This window comes from Ranitomeya imitator, chromosome 1 (genome assembly GCF_032444005.1).
Source record: "Ranitomeya imitator isolate aRanImi1 chromosome 1, aRanImi1.pri, whole genome shotgun sequence".
NCBI lineage: Eukaryota > Metazoa > Chordata > Amphibia > Anura > Dendrobatidae > Ranitomeya > Ranitomeya imitator.
In genome coordinates this window covers 834,656,249-834,681,718 of record NC_091282.1, presented here as the reverse complement: position 1 = coordinate 834,681,718, position 25,470 = coordinate 834,656,249, and positions in this window count along the sequence as shown.

Below are 25,470 nucleotides of genomic sequence, written 5' to 3'. Positions count from 1 at the left end.
AAGCAGCGTCAGGGGTGTCCTGCGTGCAGACCCCCCATGTCTGGCCATGCGGAGCGCGTCCCAGGAGTCGGGCAGTGCCGTCCTGGTCCGCAGATAGAGTGCGCGGTTCAGCGTTCTCATCGGCGCTGGTGAACCCGGAAGTAGTTGTAACACTTCCAGGGTAAGCTGGGGGAGGAGCGCTGTGGCGTTATGAAAAGAGCGGCGGCTATGGAATGAAGTGTGCAGCAAGAATGTCCTCAGTAGGGGGCAAGAAGCAGCAGCAGCGTGGTACGGGGGCAGCAGCATGCGAGCACCCCAGCGTCACATTTGGACCCTTCTCCTCCAAAACCGGTATTCACAGAATCAGCCTTATGGTGAGTGTTAACGATACACCTGGTGCTGATATGGTCTATTATTTTGTGCTTTTAGGGGAAAAAGTCATCTAAATCTAAGCATAAGCAATGTGCTTTATGCACGACTCCAATGCCTGACAGTTATACTAAAAGGCTTGCATCTGTCAGACCTTAGAAGAGGAAGCTCCCCTTCGATCATCAGACCTTAGAGCGGTCATCAGGGAGGAAATAAGCTATTCCCTTAGAGGCATGAAAGGTCGGTCAGGGACATATCTCCTGAATCTAGCCCGTCCCTGCAAGAAGGTGAATGTTCCCGCTCATCATCTCCATCCTCAGATGAAGAGGGAAGGCCATGTTTTTCGGTCGATAACATGGATATGTTAGTTAAAAGAGTCCGAGCAACCATGGGCGTTGCAGAGAACAGGGAACCAAGATCTGCACAAGATATAATGTTTGCGGGCTTGTGCCAGAAGAGTCGTAAGTCATTCCCGGTAGTGGATACAGTTAAGACCCTAATTAAACGGGAATGGGATAAACAGGACAAAGGTTTCCTGCCGTCATCAGCAAAAAGAAGGTATCCCTTTGACGATAATGATCTGGCGGAATGGATGAAAGTCCCCAAAGTGGACGCAGCTGTGGCTTCTACATCTAAAGCTGGTACCTTGCCTCTGGAGGATGTGGGTCTTCTGAAAGATCCGTCGGATAGAAAGGCGGACATGTTTTTGAAGAAGGTGTGGGAATTATCTGCTGGAGCATTCAAACCGGCGATATCTAGTACTTTTACAGCTAGAGCCGTCATGGTCTGGATAACCCAGCTGGAGGAACAGCTGAAATCCAAGGTGCCTAGAGACAAGATACTGAACTCCCTATCGCAAATACGGGAAGGTGTGGTGTATTTGGCAGATGCATCTGTGGATTCTCTAAAATTAGCAGTCAGATCAGCAGGTCTCTAGAACGCTGCTCGCCGAGCTCTATGGCTTAAGACCTGGAAAGGGGATGCTCAGGCGAGAGCTAAACTGTGTACAATTCCGTGTAGGGGTGAGTACCTGTTTGGCCCGGTATTGGATGACATCCTAGCTAAAGCTGAGGATAGGAAAAAGGGTTTTCCTAAAGTATTCAATCCTACCTTTAGGAATACCTTCAGGAGACGCTTCCCATACCGAAGACCTTACCAGAACCGAGACTGGGAGCCAACAGAGCCGAAGAAGAAAGGTTCGGACTTTAATGCCTCATCGTCTTCCTCAAGACGCAGAAGAAATTATCGTTAATAATCTTCCCAGTATGGGGCAGGTTAAAACACTTCTATGCTCAGTGGGCCAAAATAACTTCGAGCAATTGGGTTCTGGGTATAGTTAAGTCGGGTTTAAGATTAGAATTCCGGGAAAGACCTAATTTTTATATCTTGACTGCCCCTGATTCCTTAGACCAACAAAAGGCCTTGGAAAAAGAGGTTCAAATGTTGAGACGGAAGGAGGTTATAGTAGAGGTTCCAAAACATCAGCAAGGGGAAGGGTTCTATTCCCCTTTATTTTTGATCTCCAAACCAGATGGATCCTTCCGAACCATCATAAATTTACGGAGATTGAACAAGTATCTACAATACCATGCCTTTAAAATGGAATCTATTAAGACGGCGACTAAAATTCTTTTACCCAGATGTTATATGACAGTCCGGGATTTAAAAGTTGCGTATTACCATCTGCCCATTCACAAGGATCATCAACAATTCCTCAATGGCGGTGCGCTTAAACGACCAGGTCAGACACTTTCAGTTTACTGCAATGCCATTTGGTCTATCTATGGCGCCGAGGGTGTTTACTAGGGTCATTGCGGAAGTAATGGCCTATGTCAGAGAACACAATACATTAATTATACCCTACTTGGATGACTTCCTGGTAGTGGGAAATTCGTTTTTTCAGTGTAGGAGTCGCCTAAATCATGTAATATCTTCCTTACAGGACTTGGGTTGGCTAGTCAATATGGAAAAATCAAGACTGGAACCATCAAAGACTCAGACTTTCCTGGGTATTCTGCTAAGTTCGGAAGAGCAACTATGTTTCCTTCCGGAAGAGAAAAAGCAGAGCATTGTGCACAAAGTCAGTACTGTAACAAAAAAAAACAGATCTGACTTTGAGAGACGCTATGTCCCTTCTGGGATCCCTAACATCTTGCATACCGGCCGTCCAGTGGGCTCAATTCCACACTCGAGTATTGAAGGCCCAGGTCTTGGATGCAGAGAGGAGTCTTCAAGGCAATTAGGCGGAAGACTCAGGCTATCCACAGCCACTCTACACAGTCTGAAATGGTGGCTAAACATGGGACATTTAGGAAAAGGAGTACGCTGGAGTATAGTACCAGATAACACGGTCACAACCGATGCCAGTCCGATAGGATGGGGAGCTCATATAGGAGATGTTTGGACTCAAGGGCAATGGTCTCTCTTAGAGGCTCAAGAGTCCTCGAATTGGAAAGAGCTTACGGCAGTAAAAAAGGCCCTACTCAGGTGGCTACCATCTCTGCAGGATTCACATGTAAGGGTCCAGTCAGACAACACAACAGTAGTAGCGTATCTCAACCATCAAGGAGGGACAAGGTCAAGATCTCTAATGAACACCACCACAGACATACTCAACATAGCCGAAGCTCACTTTCGCTCTCTTTCAGCCGTTCACATTCGGGGAGAGCTCAACACGGAGGCAGATTACCTCAGCCGTCATTCTCTACGTCAGGGAGAATGGGTTCTAAATCGACGGGTGTTCAGACCGATAGTAGACCTATGGGGGTCGCCAGTTATAGACCTATTTGCAACGAGAGAGAACAGACAAACCAGGAAGTTTGCTTCTCTTCGGGTGGCGGACAAGCCCTGTATAATAGACTCCCTTCAAATTCACTGGGATTTCCCTCTGGCATATGCGTTCCCCCCAATGTGTCTGATCCCTATAGTCCTCAGAAAGATCAGGGAGGAGAGGGCGAGAGTGATCCTGATTGCCCCCTTTTGGCCCAGGAGGGCATGGTTCTCGTTACTCAGGGCAATGTCTGTGACCGACCCCTGGGTGTTGCCGGTCAGTCCGGAGCTTCTTTCTCAGGGTCCGTTCAGTTACCCCAATGTGGAATCCCTGCATCTGACGGCGTGGAATTTGAGAGGGAGTTATTGAGGAGAAAAGGGTTTTTCAGAGGCTCTGATATCTACCCTTTTAAATAGCCGGAAAGAAGTTAGCACTAAGATCTATGCTAAAACTTGGAAAAAGTTCCTTGCCTTCTACCAACATCCCTTTTCAGGCAAGGATCCAATTCCGGCTATTCTGGAGTTTCTACAGAAAGGCCGAGAATTGGGCTTGGCGGTAAATACCCTTAGGGTATGTGTCCACGTTCAGGATTGCATCAGGATTTGGTCAGGATTTTTCATCAGTATTTGTAAGCCAAAACCAGGAGTGGAACAATTAGAGGAAAAGTATAATAGAAACATATGCACCACTTCTGCATTTATCACCCACTCCTGGTTTTGGCTTACAAATACTGATGAAAAATCCTGACCAAATCCTGATGCAATCCTGAACGTGGACACATACCCTTAGAGTCCAAGTATCAGCTTTGGGGGCATTATATAACAGCGATGTGGCGCGAAATAGATGGGTATCCAGATTTATTAAGGCCACCGAACGTAGTAACCCAGTGTATGTTCCTAAATTACCACCATGGGATTTAAATTTCGTTTTAGAAGCCTTAATAGAACCCCCCTTTGAGCCATTAGATTCTGTCTCCATTAAAAATTTAACTTTAAAAACAGCCTTCCTAGTAGCCCTGACTTCCGCTAGGAGAGTGAGTTATTTACAAGCATTGTCGATAGATCCTCCTTATTTAATGGTCTTTCAGGATAGGGTAGTATTAAAACCAGATCCAGCATACCTACCAAAGGTAGCTTCCAAATTTCATAGAAGTCAGGAAATAATTTTACCATCTTTCTGTGACAATCCGGTTTCAGCTGAAGAGCAGAAATATCACGTTAGATGTTAGAAGAACACTATTAGGCCATGTGCACACGTTCAGGTTTTTTCGTGTTTTTTTCACGTTTTTCGCGCTAAAAACGCTATAAAAACTCATTAAAAACGCATACATTATGCATTCTATCATTTAGAATGCATTCTGCATGTTTTGTGCACATGGATGCGTTTTTTTTCCGCGAAAAAAAACGCATCACGGTAAAAAAATTAGCATGTTCATTATTTTTGCGGATTTTCTGCGTTTTTCCCGCAATTCTATGCATTTGGGAAAAAACGCACCAAAAACACGGTAAAATCGTGGTAAAAACGCATGCGGATTTCTGGCAGAAATGTCCGGTTTTTGTCAGAAAAATTTTTGCAAGAAATCCTGACGTGTGCACATACCCTTAGAGTACCTACACAAAACAGAACCATGGAGGCAGAGTAGGGCTCTGTTTCCTTTCAGAACCCAAGGAAAGGGGCGAGTGTAACAAAAGCGTCTATCGCCAGATGGATAAGAGATGCCATATACCTTGCTTATACTGCTAAAGGCCAGATGGCATCAGGGCCCACTCCACTAGAGCCATGGCCTCATCCTGGGCGGAAAGTGCGGACGTCTCCATAGACGTAATATGTAAGGCGGCAATGTGGTCATCTCCTTCCACCTTTTATAGACATTATCGTCTTGATTTATCTTCAAAGGCCAATTTAGTTTTTGGCCGTACAGTACTTAGTGCTGTAGTCCCTCCCAGGTGATTGATCTTTGAAAATCTCTCGTAGGGGTGCTATCGTGGCGATAGGAAAACCGTTTTTTACGTACCGGTAATAGGATTTTACAGAGTCCACGACAGCTACCGCACATTCCCCCCCCCCCTGTAGTTAATTACTGGTTTCTGCACCCTTTTGGAAAGTGTGCTTTTAAATATCACTCTTTAGAAGGTGATGGTATTTAGTAATGTTTAAGTGTATATGTTTATGTACTAACTCCCTTATACTCTGAAACACAAACTGGAGTGGTGAGGGAGACCGCCCCTTTAAATCCTGTAGGTTCCTGTCCGGATGGTGGGCTGGTCCCCTCGTAAGGGTGCTGTCGTGGACTCTGTAAAATCCTATTACCGGTACGTAAAAACCGGTTTAGCGTTACAATTGAAGAAATTCTAGACGCTCGTGTCCCGTGCCCAACCACATGAAGAAAACCTCATTGATAAAGCGGTACCAGTGACAGACCTGTTTGTAGAGCCAGTGAGAGGGGGTATACAATAGCAGCCTCCACGGGTGCACAACGAGCTGCCATTGCCACTTCAGAAACCTGTCTCAAGAAGGATCTACAATAAAGGCAAAGAAAGTGAAACACCCAATAATTATATAAAAAAAAGATTTACTTCTTTACTATTACAAGAATTAAAAACAGAAAAAAAGAAAAGCTTTGCACAAAAAAAGACAGATGTGGTATCCTAGTTACGTATGAAATGATTAGATGAACACTCCCCAGCTCCACTAAAGAGCTCAATGTATTATACTACATGGCAAGGACAATCCTATATCATATATTGCCATAATAATAAATGTAATAGTGGTTTCAATTCCACCCCACTCACCTCCATGGACAGAAGCGTGAACCATTAACCACTTTACCACCTTAGACGTATAGATAAGTCTAAGGTTGGTTCCCCTGTTTGCTGTGGGCTCCAGCGATGAGCCTGCAACTTTTCGAGCACGTCAGCTGACTTCAACAGCAGACATGTACCCCTAACAGCCGCATGTGGAATTGCGATCCACCCGTGGCTGTTAACATGTTAAATTCCTCTGACAGCGGCATTTCACGCTGAAAGCACGTCACTAATCCCGCCCGTGTCACATGACTACGGGTCGCAAATGGGTTGGCAGTAGACCCCTGTGGTTGCTATTGACGGATAGCTATAAGCTCATAGCAAGTGAACAGTTCTGCTACTCAGAGCAGGGCTGAAGCCCTGCTGTGTGTAGCACAAGCGATCGCGAGACTTTTGAAGCAAGTGTAAAGTAAAAAAAAAAATGTTTTTAAAAGTATAGTTGAAATCACCTTCTGTTCGCCCTATTCAAAATTTTTAAAAAATACACATATTTGGTATCGCTGCATTCGGAATCGCCCGATCTATCAATATAAAAAAAGAATCCTATTAGTAAACAGTGTAACGAGAAAAAAAATCAAAATGCCAGAATTAACATTTTTTAGGCGCTGCAACATTGCATTAAAATGCTATCATGAGTGATCAAAAGATCGTATCTACCCCAGAATGGTATCAATAAAAATGTCAGATTGGCACGCAAAAAAATAAGCCCTTACCCAACCCCAGATCCCGAAAAATGGGGATGTTACAGGTCTCGGAAAATGGCAACTTTTTTTTTTAAGAAACTTGAAAAAATGTTCACCCCTTAAATAAAATAGAACCTAGACAAATTTTGTATCTAAGAACTTGTAATGACCTGGGAAATCCTAATGGGAGGTCAGTTTTAGCATTTGGTGAACATGTTAAAAAAAAAACATGTGGAATTGGACTTTTTTTTGCAATTTTACTGCACTTGGATTTTTCTTTCCCCGATTTTCTCTACACTATATGGCAAAATCAATGGTATAATTCAAAAGTACAAGTCGTCATGCATAAAACAAGTTCTCCCATGGTCATATTGACAGAAAAATACAAAGTTATGGCTCTGGAAGAAAGGGAGGAAAAAACTGAAAAACCCAAGGTGGTGAAGGGGTTAAAGATAATGCAGGGAATAGCAACATTTAGTGTGTGCTTGAAAAAGATGAGGGGTATATAACTACATGTTATCAGTAACAAAAAACTCAAATTTATAATTAAGTAGCTGTACTTGTTGAATCAAGAAAATGGAAATTCAGTGGAGAAGTATGTAAAGTGCAATGCATAGTGCTAATAAATAAAGTGCAGACAAATTCAGGTGCTATGTTGGACACAAAGAGTTATGTCTATTTTTGATTACAGGGTATATAATAAGTTTACACAATATAAATAAACTAGATGGTGGCCCGATTCTAACGCATTGAGTATTCTAGAATATGTATGTATGTACATCGCGTTTAGCACAGCCACGTAGTATATAGCACAGCCATGTAGTATATAACAGCCACGTGGTATATAGCACAGCCACATAGTATATAGCAGCCACATAGTATATAGCACAGCCAATGTAACAGACAGCCACGTAGTATATAGCACAACTATGTAGTATATAGCAGCCACGTAGTATATAACAGCCTACGTAATATATAGCATAGCCCACACAGTATATAACAGGCCACACAGTATATAGCAGCCAGGCAGTATATAACACATCCCACGTAGTATATAGCACTGCCCAAGTAGTATATAGCAGCCAGGCAGTATATAACAGCCCATGCAGTATACAACAGCCCACGCAGTATATAACAGCCCATGTAGTATATAGCAGTGTGGGCACCATATCCCTGTTAAAAAAAATAAAAAATAGTTATATACTCACCCTCCGGCGTCCACCGAAGCTGTCCCGATGCGCGTGATACTGCCGCCAGCTTCCGTTCCCAGTGATGCATTGCGAAATTACCCAAATGACTTAGCGGTCTCCTAAGTCATCTGGGTAATTTCGCAAAGCATCACTGGGAATGGAAGCTGGTGGCAGCATCGCGCGCATCGGTGGACGGCGGAAGGTGAGAATAGCACAATTTTTTATTTTTAACATTGTATCTTTTTACTATTGGTCCTTCATAGGCAGCATCAATAGTAAAAAGTTGGTCTGGTCTGGGGTGACACACTGGCACTGACTGGAGGGGAGTAGGGAGTGGGCACTGACTTGAGGAAAGTAGGGAGGGGCCAATTCATGGCTGGACTAAGCCTGTCGCTGCTTGGTCATGGCCGCGACCAATCGGCGACGCGGGATTTCCGTTACAGACACAAAAAAGTGTGAAACAACTGAAAATATGTCTTATATTCTAGATTCTTCAAAGTAGCCACCTTTTGCTTTGATTACTGCTTTGCACACTTTTGGCATTCTCTTGATGAGCTTCAAGAGGTAATCACCGGGAATGGTTTTCATTTCACAGGTGTGCCCTGTCAGGTTTAATAAATGTGATTTCTTGCCTTAGAAATGGGGTTGGGACCATCAGTTGTGTTGTGCAGAAGTCTGGTGGATACACAGCTGATAGTCCTACTGTACTGAATAGACTATTTGAATTTGTACTATGGCAAGATAAAAGCAGCTAAGTAAAGAAAAACAAGTGGCCATCATTACTTTAAGAAATGAAGATCAGCCAGTCCGAAAAATTGGGAAAACTTTGAAAGTGTCCCTAAGTGCAGTTGCAAAAACCATCAAGCGCTACAAAGAAACTGGCTCACATGACCGACCCAGGAAAGGAAGATCAAGAGTCACCTCTGCTTCTGAGGATAAGTTCATCCGAGTCACCAGCCTCAGAAATTGCAGGATAACAGCAGCTCAGATTAGAGACCAGGTCAATGCCACACAGAGTTCTAGCAGCAGACACATCTCTACAACTGTTAGGAGGAGACTTTTTGCAGCAGGCCTTCATGATAAAATAGCTGCTAGCAAAACCACTGCTAACAGCAGGCAACAAGCAGAAGAGACTTGTTTTGGCTAAAGAACACAAGGAATGGACATTAGACCAATGGAAATCTGTGCTTTGGTCTGATGAGTCCAAATGTGAGATCTTTGGTTCCAATGACCGTGTCTTTGTGTGACGCATAAAAGGTGAACGGCTGGACTCTACATGCCTGGTTCCCTGTTGTGAATTCTGCTCTTGGGCTCCCTATGTTGGTTGTTAGTGGCATTTTTGTGAGTTCTGCTCTTTGGCTCCCTCCTGTGGTTTTGAGTGGTATGGCTGCTTCTTGGATTTAGCTTCAGCAGCTGTTTTCACTGATCGTCTTTCTGGCTCGGCTATATTAGTCTGGCCTTATCCCTCATTCAATGCCAGTTGTCAATTGTTCCTGCCTGGAGTCATTGCTCTTAGGACTTTCCTGACACTCTGACCAGTTCATCAAAGCTAAGTCCTTGCTTGTCCTTTTGCGGTTCACTTGTTGTGGACTTGTTGTTCAGCACTTTCTTTGTTTTTGTTCATTTGTCCAGCTTTTCAGTATGGATCTATTTAGCTAAGCTGGAAGCTCTGGGCAGCAGAGTTTGCCCTCCACACCTTTAGTCAGGTGTGGAGATTTTTGCATTTCTCTGCGGTGGACTTTTTCTAGTTTTTATTACTGACCGCACAGCGTTCTGTCCTGTACTATTTTCTATCTAGCTAGAAGTGGCCTCCTGTGCTAAATCTTGTTTCATACTACGTATGTCATTTCCTTCTCCTCTCACAGTCATTATTTGTGGGGGGCTAATCTATCCTTTGGGGATTTTCTCTGAGGCAAGATAGTTTTCCTGCTTCTATCTTTAGGGGTAGTTAGCTCTTAGGCTGTGACGAGATGCCTAGGTAGAGTTAGGAGCATTCCACGGCTGCTTCTAGTGTTGTGTTGAGCTTAGGGACTGCGGTCAGTATAGTTGCCACCTGCTCAGAGCTAGATGCATGTCGCTCCTTAATCACCAGATCATAACAGTACAACTGGCCAAAAATGAGCTGAATGCCTCTCAAAAGAAGGAAGAGAAAAAAAGTTCTGAGCCATTTTTTTTTCTTTAGTTTGTTTTGTCTTTTTCCTTCCTTTTGATCTCTGGGTGATTCGGGATTTGGATGCAGGCATGGATGTTCAGGTTTGTTTTCTCGTGTGGATCAGCTTGCTGCAAGAGTACAGAGTATTCAGGATTATGTGGTTCAGACTCCGGCCTTAGAGCCTAGAATTCCTACTCCGGATTTGTTTTACGGGGATAGATCTAAGTTTTTGAACTTTAAAAATAATTGCAAATTGTTTTTTGCTCTGAAACCCCGTTCCTCTGGTGAAGTAAAGATAGTTATTTCTCTTCTGCGTGGCGACCCTCAGGACTGGGCATTCTCACTTGAGCCAGGGAATCCGGCATTGCTTAATGTAGATGCATTTTTTCAATCGCTCGGATTATTGTATGACGAACCTAATTCTGTAGAGCATGCTGAGAAAACACTGTTGGCCCTGTGTCAGGGTCAGGAAGCGGCAGAATTATACTGCCAGAAATTTAGAAAATGGTCTGTGCTCACTAAATGGAATGAGGAGGCTCTGGCAGCAATTTTCAGAAAGGGTCTTTCTGAAGCCCTTAAAGATGTTATGGTGGGGTTTCCCCCGCCTGTTGGTTTGAGCGAATCTATGTCTCTGGCCATTCAGATTGATCGGCGCCTGCACGAACGCAAAGTGGTGCACCATATGGCAGTGTCCTCTGAGCAAAGTCCTGAGCCCATGCAATGTGATAGGATTTTGACTAGAGCGGAACAGAGGGGATACAGACGTCAGAATGGGCTGTGTTTTTACTGTGGTGATTCTGCTCATACCATTTCTGATTGCCCTAAGCGTATTAAGAGGGTCGCTAGATCTGTTACCATTAGTACTGTGCAGCCTAAGTTTCTCCTGTCTGTGACCCTGATTTGCTCATTGTCATCTTTTTCTGTCATGGCATTTGTGGATTCAGGTGCTGCTCTGAACTTAATGGACTTAGAATTCGCTAGGCGCTGTGGTTTTTCTTTGCAGCCTTTGCAGAGTCCCATACCATTGAGGGGTATTGATGCTACACCATTGGCCAAGAATAAACCTCAGTACTGGACGCAGATGACTATGTACACGGCTCCTGCACATCAGGAAGTTTTCTGGTGTTGCATAATTTACATGATGTTGTTGTACTGGGTTTTCCGTGGTTACAAGTACACAATCCAGTGCTGGATTGGAAATCAATGTCTGTGACTAGTTGGGGTTGTCATGGGTACATAGTGACGTTCCTTTGATGTCAATTTCCTCTTCCCCCTCTTCTGATGTTCCTGAATTTTTGTTAGATTTCCAGGATGTATTCGATGAGCCCAAGTCCAGTTCCCTTCCTCCACATAGGGACTGTGATTGTGCTATTGAATTGATTCCTGGCTGTAAGTTCCCTAAGGGCCGACTTTTCAACCTGTCTGTGCCAGAGCATGCCGCCATGCGGAGCTATGTTAAGGAGTCTTTGGAGAAGGGGCATATTCGGCCGTCTTCGTTACCATTGGGAGCGGGATTCTTTTTTGTTGCCAAGAAGGATGGCTCCTTAAGACCCTGTATTGATTATCGCCTTCTTAATAAGATCACAGTCAAATTCCAATACCCTTTACCTTTGCTCTCTGATTTGTTTGCTAGGATTAAGGGGGCTAGTTGGTTTACCAAGATTGACCTTCGAGTGGCATATAATCTTGTTCGTATTAAACAGGGTGACGAATGGAAGACTGCATTTAATACGCCCGAAGGCCATTTTGAATACCTTTTGATGCCATTTGGGCTCTCTAATCCTCCATCTGTGTTCCAGTCTTTCATGCATGATATTTTCTGCAATTATCTTGACAAATTCTTGATTGTGTATTTGGATGATATTTTGATTTTTTCCGATGATTGGGAGTCTCATGTGAAGCAGGTCAGGATGGTATTCCAGATCCTTCGTGATAATGCTCTATTTGTGAAGGGGTCGAAGTGCCTATTTGGAGTTCGGAAGGTCTCTTTTTTGGGGTTTATTTTTTCTCCTTCGTCTATAGAAATGGATCCTGTTAAGATCCAAGCCATTCATGACTGGATTCAACCCACATCTGTGAAGAGCCTTCAGAAATTTTTGGGCTTTGCTAATTTTTATCGCCGTTTCATTGCCAACTTCTCTAATGTGGTTAAACCCCAGACCGATTTGACGAAGAAAGGCGCTGATGTGACTAATTGGTCCTCTGAGGCTGTTGAGGCCTTTCAGGAGCTTAAACGCCGATTTACTTCTGCCCCTGTGTTGCGTCAACCGGATGTTTCTCTTCCTTTTCAGGTTGAGGTTGAAGCTTCTGAGATTGGGGCAGGGGCCATTTTGTCACAGAGGAATTCTGATGGTTCCTTGATGAAGCCATGTGCCTTCTTTTCCCGAAAGTTTTCGCCTGCGGAACGCAATTATGATGTCGGCAATCGGGAGTTGTTGGCTATGAAGTGGGCATTTGAGGAGTGGCGACATTGGCTTGAGGGAGCCAAGCACCGCATTGGGGTCTTGACCGATCATAAGAATTTGATTTACCTTGAGTCGGCCAAGCGGCTGAACCCTAGACAGGCTCGGTGGTCCCTGTTTTTCTCCCGTTTTGATTTTGTGGTCTCGTATCTTCCAGGATCTAAGAATGTTAAGGCGGATGCCCTCTCTAGGAGTTTTTTGCCGGATTCTCCTGGAGTCCTTGAGCCGGTTGGCATTCTTAAGGAAGGGGTGATTCTTTCTGCCATCTCCCCTGATTTGCGGCGGGTGCTTCAGGAATTTCAGGCTGATAGGCCTGACCGCTGTCCTGTGGGGAAGCTGTTTGTTCCTGATAGATGGACGAGTAAGGTGATTTCTGAGGTCCATTGTTCAGTGTTGGCTGGTCATCCTGGGATTTTTGGTACCAGAGATTTGGTTGCTAGGTCCTTTTGGTGGCCTTCCTTGTTGTGCGATGTCCGTGCTTTTGTGCAGTCCTGTGGGACTTGCGCCCGAGCCAAGCCTTGCTGTTCCCGCGCTAGTGGGTTGCTTTTGCCTTTGCCCGTCCCGGAGAGGCCTTGGACGCATATTTCCATGGATTTTATTTTGGATCTTCCTGTGTCCCAGAGGATGTCTGTTAGGCTACGTTCACATTAGCGTCATGCGACGCAGCGTCGCCGACGCACGACAACGCATGCGTCATGCGCCCCTATCTTTATCATTGGGGACGCATGCGTTGCGTTGTCGTGCGTTTTCGGTAAAACGCACGTTGCATGCGTCGTTTCACCGCACCTGGGTGGCGTCGGAGACGCTACCTTGTTGCATTTTTCTAGCGTCCAAAAAACTCACGCGTCGCACTTGCGTCGCTCGTGCGTCGTCAATGCGTTCAATTTCCCATTGAAACCTATTGACAACGCACTTGCGTCGCGGGTGTGCGTCGTGCGTGCGTTGTGCGACGCATGCGTCGTTAGATAAAATGAAACAAAAAAGTGTCTAGACAGTGCAAACAGTGAGAAAAACATCCCCCATATATAAAGAAAATGTTGGATTGTTTGTCACTTTTGCTGCAGCATCTTGAGGCAAGACACCAGAGGCACATCTCCAGAATATCTAGAGGCATCACACCAGAACCCCAGACGACTTCTACTATTCATCCGCTGTCCAGAGATGTAAGTATAGAATGATTCTGTGCATTTTCTACATGTGTTTTAAAATTATTTTTGCTAGTTGAACGCCGACGACTCTTTCTCCGTAGTTTGTCTCTTTTCCTCTGTTCATGACAGGCAATAGCATAAGCAATAGCAAGGGCTAATTCCAGCTGAAAATTGAGGTAGATACTCTCCATGGAACGATCCATCTTGATGCTCTATGGTTGGAAATAATCTATGCCGGGGTATATATACCACTATTACATTAATACCCACCCCCATTTACCCATTGGTGGCATTATCGATTGTCTAGACACTAGACCCACCCTCTTCTATTCATTGGTGGTGTTATCTAGTGTCTAGACACTAAACTGTGTGTAAAGATCTAATCAGTGTTTGACAACGCATGCGTCGTAAAACGCTGCGTTTTTTGTAAAAACGCAACAAAAACGCTGCGTTTTACGACGCATCCGTCCGACGCTTGCGTCAAAAAAGGTGCGTTTTTGCGTGCGTTTCCGATGCGTCGTGCGTTGCGTCGGCGACGCTGCGTCGCATGACGCTAATGTGAACGTAGCCTTATCTGGGTGGTTTGTGACAGGTTCTCTAAAATGGTCCATTTGGTACCTTTGCCTAAATTGCCTTCCTCCTCTGATTTGGTTCCATTGTTTTTTCAGCATGTGGTTCGTTTGCATGGCATTCCGGAGAATATTGTGTCTGACAGAGATTCCCAGTTTGTTTCCAGGTTTTGGCGGTCCTTTTGTGCTAGGATGGGTATTGATTTGTCTTTTTCTTCGGCGTTCCATCCTCAGACCAATGGCCAAACTGAGCGAACTAATCAGACCTTGGAAACCTATTTGAGATGCTTTGTGTCTGCTGATCAGGATGATTGGGTGACTTTCTTGCCGTTGGCCGCGTTTGCCCTTAATAATCGGGCCAGTTCGGCTACTTGGTTTCGCTTTTCTTTTGTAATTTTGGTTTCCATCCTCGTTTTTCTTCAGGGCAGGTTGAGCCTTCTGATTGTCCTGGTGTTGATTCTGTGATGGACAGGTTACAGCAGATTTGGACTCATGTGGAAGACAATTTGACGTTGTCCCAGGAAAAGGCTCAGCGTTTTGCTAACCGCCGTCGGTGTGTTGATCCTCGGCTTCGTGTGGGGGATTTGGTTTGGTTGTCCTCTCGTCATGTTCCTATGAAGGTTTCTTCCCCTAAGTTCAAGCCTCGGTTTATTGGTCCTTATAAGATTTCTGAGATTATCAATCCTGTGTCTTTTCATTTGGTCCTTCCAGCCTCTTTTGCCATCCACAATGTTTTCCATAGATCTTTGTTGTGGAGATATGTGGTGCCCGTTGTTCCCTCGGTTGATCCTCCTGCCCCGGTGTTGGTTGAGGGGGAGTTGGAATATGTGGTTGAGAAAATTTTGGATTCTCGTTTTTCGAGGCGGAAGCTTCAGTATGCCGCCGATTTGGTTTGTGCTTTTCATTTGGCTCATCCTGATCGGCCTGGGGGCTCTGGTGAGGGTTCGGTGACCCCTCCTTAAGGGGGGGGGGTACTGTTGTGAATTCTGCTCTTGGTCTCCCTCCGGTGGTTGTTAGTGGCATTTTTGTGAGTTCTGCTCTTTGGCTCCCTCCTGTGGTTTTGAGTGGTATGGCTGCTTCTTGGATTTAGCTTCAGCATCTCTTTTCACTGGTCGTCTTTCTGGCTCGGCTATATTAGTCTGGCCTTATCCCTCATTCAATGCCAGTTGTCAATTGTTCCTGCCTGGACTCATTGCTCTTAGGACTTTCCTGACACTCTGACCAGTTCATCAAAGCTAAGTCCTTGCTTGTCCTTTTGCGGTTCACTTGTTGTGGACTTGTTGTTCAGCACTTTCTTTGTTTTTGTTCATTTGTCCAGCTTTTCAGTATGGATCTATTTAGCTAAGCTGGAAGCTCTGGGCAGCAGAGTTTGCCCTCCACACCTTTAGTCAGGTGTGGAGATTTTTGCATTTCTCTGCGGTGGACTTTTTCTAGTTTTTATTACTGACCGCACAGCGTTCTGTCCTGTACTATTTTCTATCTAGCTAGAAGTGGCCTCCTGTGCTAAATCTTGTTTCATACTACGTATGTCATTTCCTTCTCCTCTCACAGTCATTATTTGTGGGGGGCTAATCTATCCTTTGGGGATTTTCTCTGAGGCAAGATAGTTTTCCTGCTTCTATCTTTAGGGGTAGTTAGCTCTTAGGCTGTGACGAGATGCCTAGGTAGAGTTAGGAGCATTCCACGGCTGCTTCTAGTGTTGTGTTGAGCTTAGGGTCAGTATAGTTGCCACCTGCTCAGAGCTAGACGCATGTCGCTCCTTAATCACCAGATTATAACAGTTCCCACCGTGAGGCATGGAAGAGGAAGTGTGATGGTGTGGGGGTGCTTTGCTAGTGACACTGTTTGGGGATTTATTCAAAATTGAAGGCATACTGAAACAGCATGGCTACCACTGCATCTTGCAGCGGCATGCTATTCCATCCGGTTTGCGTTTAGTTGGACCATCATTTATATTTCAATAGGACAATGACCCCAAACACACCTCCAGGCTGTGTAAGGGCTAGTTGACCAAGAAGGAGAGTGATGGGGTGCTACGCCAGATGACCTGGCCTACACAGTCACCAGACCTGAACCCAATCGAGATGGTTTGGGGTGAGCTGGACCGCAGAGTGAAGGCAAAAGGGCCAACAAGTGCTAAGCATCTCTGGGAACTCCTTCAAGACTGTTGGAAGACCATTTCCATTGACTACCTCTTGAAGCTCATCAAGAGAATGCCAAGAGTGTGAAAAGCAGTAATCAAAGCAAAAGGTGGCTACTTTGAAGAACCTAGAACAGTGTTCCCCAAGTCCGGTCCTCAAGAGCCACCAACAGGTCATGTTTTCAGTATTTCCTTAGTATGGCCCAGGTGATAATTGCATCACCTGCACAGACAATAATTCAATCACCTGTGCAATAATAAGGAAATCCTGAAAACATGACCTTTTCGTCGCTCTTAAGGACCGGACTTGGGGAACACTGACCTAGAATATGACATATTTTCAGTTGTTTCATACTTTTTTGTTAAGTATATAATTCCACATGTGTTAATTCATGGTTTTGACACCTTCAGTGTGAATGTACAATTTTCATAGTCATGAAAAATCTTTGAATGTGAAAGTGTGTCCAAACTTTTGGTCTGTACTGTAGGTTGAAATCTCACATGAGTCTGAGCTACCTAAATATGAGCAGGAATGTTAGTGACTATACAAATGTGTGAACATAAGCACACACCAGTGTTTAAAGACCAATGTAGGTCTCTGCAGTGAGGGTATAAATGATTTCAAGTTAACCCTTCAAATGAGGCCTGTAATTGACATCACCAAGACCACAACTATGAGAGTCAAAATGAGAAAAATCCAGAAAATCACCTTGTCTGATTTAGCAAGATTTATTTTGCAAATTATGGTGGAAAATAAGTCACCTAAAAACATGCATGATTTCTGGCTCTCACAGACCTGTAACTTCTTCTTTATGAGGCTCCTCTGTCCTCCACTCATTACCTGTAGTAATGGCACCTGTTTGAACTTATCAGTATAAAAGACACCTGTCCACAACCTCAAACAGTCACACTCCAAACTCCACTATGGTGAAGACCAAAGAGCTGTTGAAGGAGACCAGAAACAAAATTGTAGCCCTGCACCAAGCTGGGAAGACTGAATCTGGAATAAGCAAGCAGCTTGGTGTGATGAAATAATAATAATAATAATCTTTATTTATATAGCACCAACATATTTCGCAGCGCTTTACAGTTTAACAGTTTCAAACACAACAGTCATAAGTAACAACGTTAACAATACAATAATTAAAGCGAAATAAAACGACCCTGCTCGTGAGAGCTTACAATCTACAATGAGGTGGGGGAGATACAAAGTACAGGTGTGTATTTACAATGATGTATTTACAATGATGGTGCAGCCATCTTCAGGGGGTGGCGGATAGATGGGGATAGTGAATGGGCTACACACACACAAACATAACATGACTTTGATTACTGAATGTGATAGGCCGTTCTTAACAAATGTGTTTTGAGGGAGCGCCTAAAACTATGCAAATTGTGGATGGTCCTAATATCTTGGGGTAGAGCATTCCAGAGGATTGGCGCAACGCAGGATAAGTCTTGCTGTCGAGAGTGGGAGGTACGGATTAGTGCAGAGGTTAGTCGAAAGTCATTTGCAGAGCGCAGCGGTCGGCTAGGCCGATAGACCGAAATGAGGGAGGAGATGTATGGGGGTGCCCCACTGTGGAGAGCTTTGTGGGAGAGAACAAGTACTTTGAATTGTATCCTATAATGAATGGGCAGCCAGTGTAACGACTGGCGAAGAGCGGATGCATCTGAGTAATGACTAGCCAGATGGACAACCCTGGCTGCTGCATTAAGGATAGACTGTGGATAAATCAACTGTGGGAGCAACAATAAGAAAATGGAAGACATATAAGACCACTTATAATCTCCCTCGATCTGGGGCTCCACACAAGATCTCACCCCTTGGGGTCAAAATGATCACAAGAACGGTGAGAAAAAATCCCAGAACCACATGGGGGGACCTAGTGAATGACCTGCATAGATCTGGGACCACCATAACAAAGGCTACCATTAGCAACATACTACGCCGCCAGGGACTCAGATCCTGCAGTGCCAGATGTGTCCCCCTGCTTAAGCCAGAACATGTCCAGGCCCGTCTTAAGTTTTCTAGAGAGCATTTGGATTAACCAGAAGAGTATTGGGAGAATGTCATATGGTCTGATGAAACCAAATTAGAACTATTTGGTAGAAACAAAACTCGTTGTGTTTGGAGGAGATAGAATGCTGAGTTGCACCCAAAGAACACCATACTTTCTGTGAAGCAAGGGGGTGGCAACATCATGCTTAGGGGCTGTTTCTCTGCAAACGGACCACGACGACTAATCCATGTACATGAAAGGATGAATGGGACCATGTATCATGAGATTATGAGTGCCAACCTTCCATCAGCAAGGGCATTGAAGATGAAACGTGGATGGGTCTTTCAGCATGATACTGATCCCAAGCACACCACCAGGGCAACGAAGGAGTGGCTTCGTAAGAAGCATATGAAGGTCCTGGTGTGGCCTAGCCAGTCTTCATATCTCAACACTATAGAAAACCTTTGGAGGGAGTTGTTGTCCAGCGACAGGCCCAAAACATCACTGTTCTAGAGGAGACCTGCATGGAGGAATGGGCCAACATACCATCAACAATGTATGCCAACCTTGTGAAGCCTTACAGAAAACGTTTGACCTCTGTCATTGCCAACAAAGGATATAAAACAAAATATTGAGATTAACGTTTGTTAACCCCTTTACCCCCAAGGGTGGTTTGCACGTTAATGACCAGGCCAATTTTTACAATTCTGACCACTGTCCTTTTATGAGGTTATAACTCTGGAATGCTTGAACGGATCCCAGTGATTCTGACATTGTTTTCTCATGACATATTGTACTTCATGATAGTGGTAAAATTTATTTGATATTACCTGCATTTGTGGGAAAAAAACGGAAATTTGGCGAAAATTTTGAAAATTTCGCAATTTTCCAACTTTGAATTTTTCTGCAATTAAATCACAGAGATATGTCACACAAAATACTTAATAAGTAACATTTCCCACATGTCTACTTTACATCAGCACAATTTTGGAACCAAAATTTTTTTTTTGTTAGGGGGTTTAAATTTGACCAGCAATTTCTCATTTTTACAACACCATTTTTTTGGGGGGACCACATCTCATTTGAAGTCATTTTGAGGGGTCTATATGATAGAAAATACCCAAGTGTGACACCATTCTAAAACTGCACCCCTCAAGGTGCTGAAAAACCACATTCAAGAAGTTTATTAACCCTTCAGGTGTTTCACAGGAATTTTTGGAATGTTTAAATAAAAATGAACATTTAACTTTTTTTCACAAAAAATTTACTTCAGCTCCAATTTGTTTTATTTTACCATGGGTAACAGGAGAAAATGGACCCCAAAAGTTGTTGTACAATTTGTCCTGAGTACGCCGATACCCCATATGGGGGGTGGGGGTAAACCACTGTTTGGGCGCAGGACAGAGCTCGGAAGCGAAGGAGCGCCATTTGACTTTTCAATGCAAAATTGACTGGAATTGAGATGGGACGCCATGTTGCGTTTGGAGAGCCACTGATTTGCCTAAACATTGAAACCCCCCCAAGAGACACCATTTTGGAAAGTAGACCCCCCTAAGGAACTTATCTAGAGGTGTGGTGAGCACTTTGACCCACCAATTGCTTCACAGAAGTTCATAATGCAGAACCGTTAAAAATAAAAAATATTTTTTCACAAAAATTATCTTTTCGCCCCCAATTTTTTATTTTCCCAAGGGTAAGAGAAGAAATTGGACCCCAAAAGTTGTACAATTTGTCCTGAGTACGCTGATACCCCAAATGTGGGGGTAAACCACTGTTTGGGCGCATGGGAGAGCTCGGAAGGGAAGGAGCGCTGTTTGACTTTTCAATGCAAAATTGACAGGAATTGAGATGGGACGCTATGTTGCATTTGGAGAGCCACTGATGTGCCTAAACATTGAAACCCCCCACAAGTGACACCATTTTGGAAAGTAGACCCCCTAAGGAACTTATCTAGAGGTGTGGTGAACACTTTGACCCACCAAGGGCTTCACAGAAGTTTATAATGCAGAGCCATAAAAATAAAACAAAAATTTTTTCCCACAAAAATTATTTTTTAGCCCCCAGTTTTGTATTTTCCCTACAGTAACAGGAGAAATTGGACCCCAAGTGTTGTCCAATTTGTCCTGAGTACGCTGATACCCGATATGTGGGGGGAACCACCGTTTGAGCGCATGGCAGAGCTCGGAAGGGAAGGAGCATCATTTGGAATGCAGACTTAGATGGATTGGTGTGCAGGCATCACATTGCATTTGCAGAGCCCCTAATGTACCTAAACAGTAGAAACCCCCCACAAGTGACCCCATATTGGAAACTAGACCCCCCAAGGAACTTATCTAGATGTGTTGTGAGAACTTTGAGCCCCCAAGTGTTTCACTACAGTTTATAACGCAGAGCCGTGAAAATAAAAAATCTTTTTTTTTCCCCACAAAAATTATTTTTTAGCCCCCAGTTTTGTATTTTCGCAAGGGTAACAGGAGAAATTGGACCCCAAAAGTTGTTGACCAATTTGTCCTGAGTACACTGATACCCCATATGTTGGGGTAAACCCCTGTTTGGGCACACGGGAGAGCTCGGAAGGGAAGGAGCACTGTTTTACTTTTTCAACGCAGAATTGGCTGGAATTGAGATCAGACGCCATGTCGCGTTTGGAGAGCCCCTGATGTGCCTAAACAGTTGAAACCCCCCCAATTATAACCGAAACCCTAATCCAAACACACCCCTAACCCTAATCTCAACGGTGACCCTAACCACACCTCTAACCCAGACACACCCCTAACCCTAATCCCAACCCTATTCCCAACTGTAAATGTAATCCAAACTCTAACCCTAACTTTAGCCCCAACCCTAAAGGTACCCCGTCACACTAAGCGACGCTGCAGCGATACCGTCAACGATGCGGATCAATGCAGCGTCGCTGTTTGGTCGCTGGAGAGCTGTCACACAGACAGCTCTCCAGTGACCAACGATCCCGATGTCCCCGGTAACCAGGGTAAACATCGGGTTACTAAGCGCAGGGCCGCGCTTAGTAACCCGATGTTTACCCTGGTTACCATCCCAAAAGAAAAAAAACAAACGCTACATACTTACCTACCGCTGTCTGTCCTCGGCGCTCTGCTTCTTTGCTCTGGCTGTGAGCGCCGGGCAGCCGGAAAGCAGAGCGGTGACGTCACCGCTCTGCTTTCCGGCCGCTGTGCTCACAGCCAGACCAGAGAAGCAGAGCGCCGGGGACAGACAGCGGTAGGTAAGTATGTAGCGGTTGTTTTTTTTACTTTAACGATGGTAACCAGGGTAAACATCGGGTTACTAAGCGCGGCCCTGCACTTAGTAACCCGATGTTTACCCTGGTTACCAGCGAAGACATCGCTGAATCGGTGTCACACACGCCGATTCAGCGATGTCTACGGGGAGTCCAGCGACCAAATAAAGTTCTGGACTTTCTTCCCCGACCAGCGACAGCACAGCAGGGGCCTGATCGCTGCTGCCTGTCACACTGGACGATATCGCTAGCGAGGACGCTGCAACGTCACGGATCGCTAGCGATATCGTCTAGTTTGACGGTACCTTTACTGTAGCCTTAACCCTAGCCCCAAACCTAACCCTAGCCCTAACCCTAGCCCTAACCCTAATGGTAAAATGGAAATAAATACATTTTTTTAAATTTTTCTAAGGGGGTGATGAAGGGGGGCTTGATTTACTTTTATAGCGGGTTTTTTAGCTGATTTTTATGATTGGCAGCCGTCACACACTGAAAGACGCTTTTTATTGCAAAAAATATTTTTTGTGTTACCACATTTTGAGAGCTATAATTTTTCCATATTTGGGTCCACAGAGTCATGTGAGGTCTTGTTTTTTGCGGGACAAGTTGACGTTTTTATTGGTAACGTTTTCGGGCACGTGACATTTTTTGATCGCTTTTTATTCCAATTTTTGTGAAGCAGAATGACCAAAAACCAGCTATTCATGAATTTATTTTGGGGGAGGCGTTTATACCATTCCGGGTTTGGTAAAATTGATAAAGCAGTTTTATTCTTCGGGTCAGTATGATTACAGCGATACCTCATTTATATCATTTTTAAATGTTTCGGCGCTTTTATACGTTAAAAACTATTTTATAGAAAAAATAATTATTTTTGCATCGCTTTATTCTGAGTACTATAACTTTTTTATTTTTTTGCTGATGATACTGTATGGTGGCTCGTTTTTTGCGGGACAAGATGACGTTTTCAGCGGTACCATGGTTATTTATATAGAAAAAGGAGTACAATAGGAGCATATCGGTAATCCAAAAGATAATAATACTTTATTACATCACATATAATAATACACAAGTGTGAAAAAATCTCATCATAGAAATATTAAACATGACAACGTGCAAGGATGATAAAAACGTACATGAGTGGATAACCCCCCGGTGCGCTCTGACTATGGGACCAATACACCAGCTGAACAATCAAAGCATGCTGCTATAGATGTAAGATGTAAACCAGTAGATCCACCAGGCCCAATGGCATGACAGTGATAGAGATTATACTCAGCAGCGCTTACCAGTATAGAGGCCCAGAGCCAGGCGCACCGGATGCGATCCACGAACGCGACCCCCATGGTTATTTATATGTCTTTTTGATTGTGTGTTATTCCACTTTTTGTTCAGCGATATGATAATAAAGCGTTTTTTGCCCCGTTTTTTTTTTTACGGTGTTTACTGAAGGGGTTAACTAGTGAGACAGTTTTATAGGTTGGGTCGTTACGGACGCGGCGATACTAAATATGTGAACTTATATTGTTTTGTTTTTTTTTATTTAGATAAAGAAATGTATTTATGGGAATAATATTTTTTTTTCTTTATTTAGGAATTTTTTTTATTTTTTACACATGTGGAAATTTTTTTTTAAACTTTTTTACTTTGTCCCGGGGGGGACATCACAGATCGCTGATCTGACAGTTTGCACAGTACTCTGTCAGATCAGCGATCTGACTTACAGCACTGCAGGCTTACCAAGCGCCTGCTCTGAGCAGGGACTTGGTAAGCCACCTATGTCCCTGCAGGACCCGGATGCCGCGGCCATTTTGGATCCGGGCCTGCTGCAGGGAGGAAGGTAAGAGACCCTCGCAGCAACGCGATCAAATCACGTTGCTGCGGGGGTCTCAGGGAAGCCCGTAGGGAGCCCCCTCCCTGCGCGATGCTTCCCTATACTGCCAGCACACCGTGATCATGTTTGATCTCGGTGTGCCGGGGGTTGGTGTGCCGGGGGTTAATGTGCCAGGGGCGGTCCGTGACCGCTCCTGGCACATAGTGCCGGATGTCAGCTGCGATAGGCAGCTGACATCCGACCGCGATCGGCCGCGCTCCCCCCGTGAGCGCGGCCGATCGCACTTGGACGTACTATTCCGTCCTTGGGAAGTAAGGCCGACCCCACATGGACGGAATAGTACGTCCAATAGCAGAAAGAGGTTAATAGTTATTTTCCACCATAATTTGCAAAATAAATCTTGCCAAATCAGACAAGATTATTTTCTGTATTTGTTTTCTCATTTTGACTCTCATAGTTGTGGTCTACCTATGATGTCAATTACAGGCCTCCCATTTAAGTGGGAGAACTTACACAAGTTTCCACACTGACTTTCCCATATTGGTATGCTTTTCAACTAACCTCTGCAATACCCCCAATGTTAATTTAATAGAATACAGACTCCTAAAGAAGGACCTACTTCCAGCCTGGCCTGCCCTGTCGTGTACAGGCTATAATACTGTTCCTGAAGGAGGACCTCCTCATGGCTCCCTCAGCCTAACCTGCTCTAAGGTGTTCAGGCAATAATACTGTTCCTGGAGGAGGACCTCCTATGTGGTGTAGAGGCTGATACAGACTCCTGAAGGAGGACCTTCTGACACCTTCAGATTGCCTACTCTGTTGTGTACAGGCTGATACTGACTCCTGGAGAAAGACCTCCTCTGTGGTGTACAGGCTGATACTGACTCCTGAAGGAGGACCTCCTCCTGGCACATCCAGCATAGCTTGCTCTGTGGTGTACAGGTTCATACAGACTCAAGACGAATGACCTCCTCCTGGCTCCTCCAGCCTAGCTGGCTCTGTGGTGTAGAGGCTAGAATACTGACTCCTGAAGGAGGACCTCCTCCTGGCACCTCCAGCCTGGCCTGCTCTGTGGGGTACAGGTTGAAGGAGGACATCCTCCAGCCTGGCCTGCTCTGTGTTCAAGAAGCTAGAATACAGACCCCTAAAGGAGGACCTACTCCTGGCACTTCCAGCCTGGCATGCCCTGTGGTGTACATACTAGAATACAGATTTCTGAAGGAAGACCTCCTCCTCGCACCTCCAGCCTGGCCTGCGCTGTGGTGTACCGGCTAGAATACAGACTCCTGAATGAGGACCTTCTCTGGGTACCCAGGCTATAATACTGTTCCTGGAGGATGACCTCCTCTGTGGTGTAGAGGTTGATACTGACTCCTGAAGTAGGACCTCATCCTGGCACCTCCACCCTAGCCTGCTCTGTGGTGTACAGGATCATACAGACTCATGGTCTGCTCTAAGGTGTACAGACTAGAATACAGACTCCTGGATAAGGACCTTCTCTGGGCACCTCCAGCCTGACCTGCTCTGTGGTGTACAGGCTAGAATACTGACTCCTAAAGGAGGACTTCCTCCTGGCAGCTCCAGTCGAGCCTGCCCTGTGGTGTACAGCATGATACTGACATCTGAAGGAGGACCTCCTCCTGGAACCTCCAGTTTGGCCTGCTCTGTGGTGTACAGGCTAGAATACTGAATCATAAAGGAGGACCTCCTCCTGGAACCTCCAGTTTGGCCTGCTCTGTGGTGTACAGGCTAGAATACTGAATCATAAAGGAGGACCTCCTCCTGGCACCTCCAGCCTAGCCTAGATATGGACAAGCTCCCAAGCGATACTCTTAGCCGAAGAGTTCCTTAGTGGCACCGCTTCAGGGTATCGGGTCACATAGTCCATGACCACTAGGATGTACTCATGGCCCCGTACAGACTTAACTAGGGGACCTACTAGGTCCATGACAATCCTCTCAAAGGGAACCTCTATCACAGGCAATGGGGCTAAGGGACTTCGGAAGTGAGAAGTAGGAGCAGTCATCTGACAGGTGGGGCAGGACCTACAATCATTTAGGATCTCCCGGTAACATCCTGGCCAATAGAACCTCCACACTACTCTCTCCTGA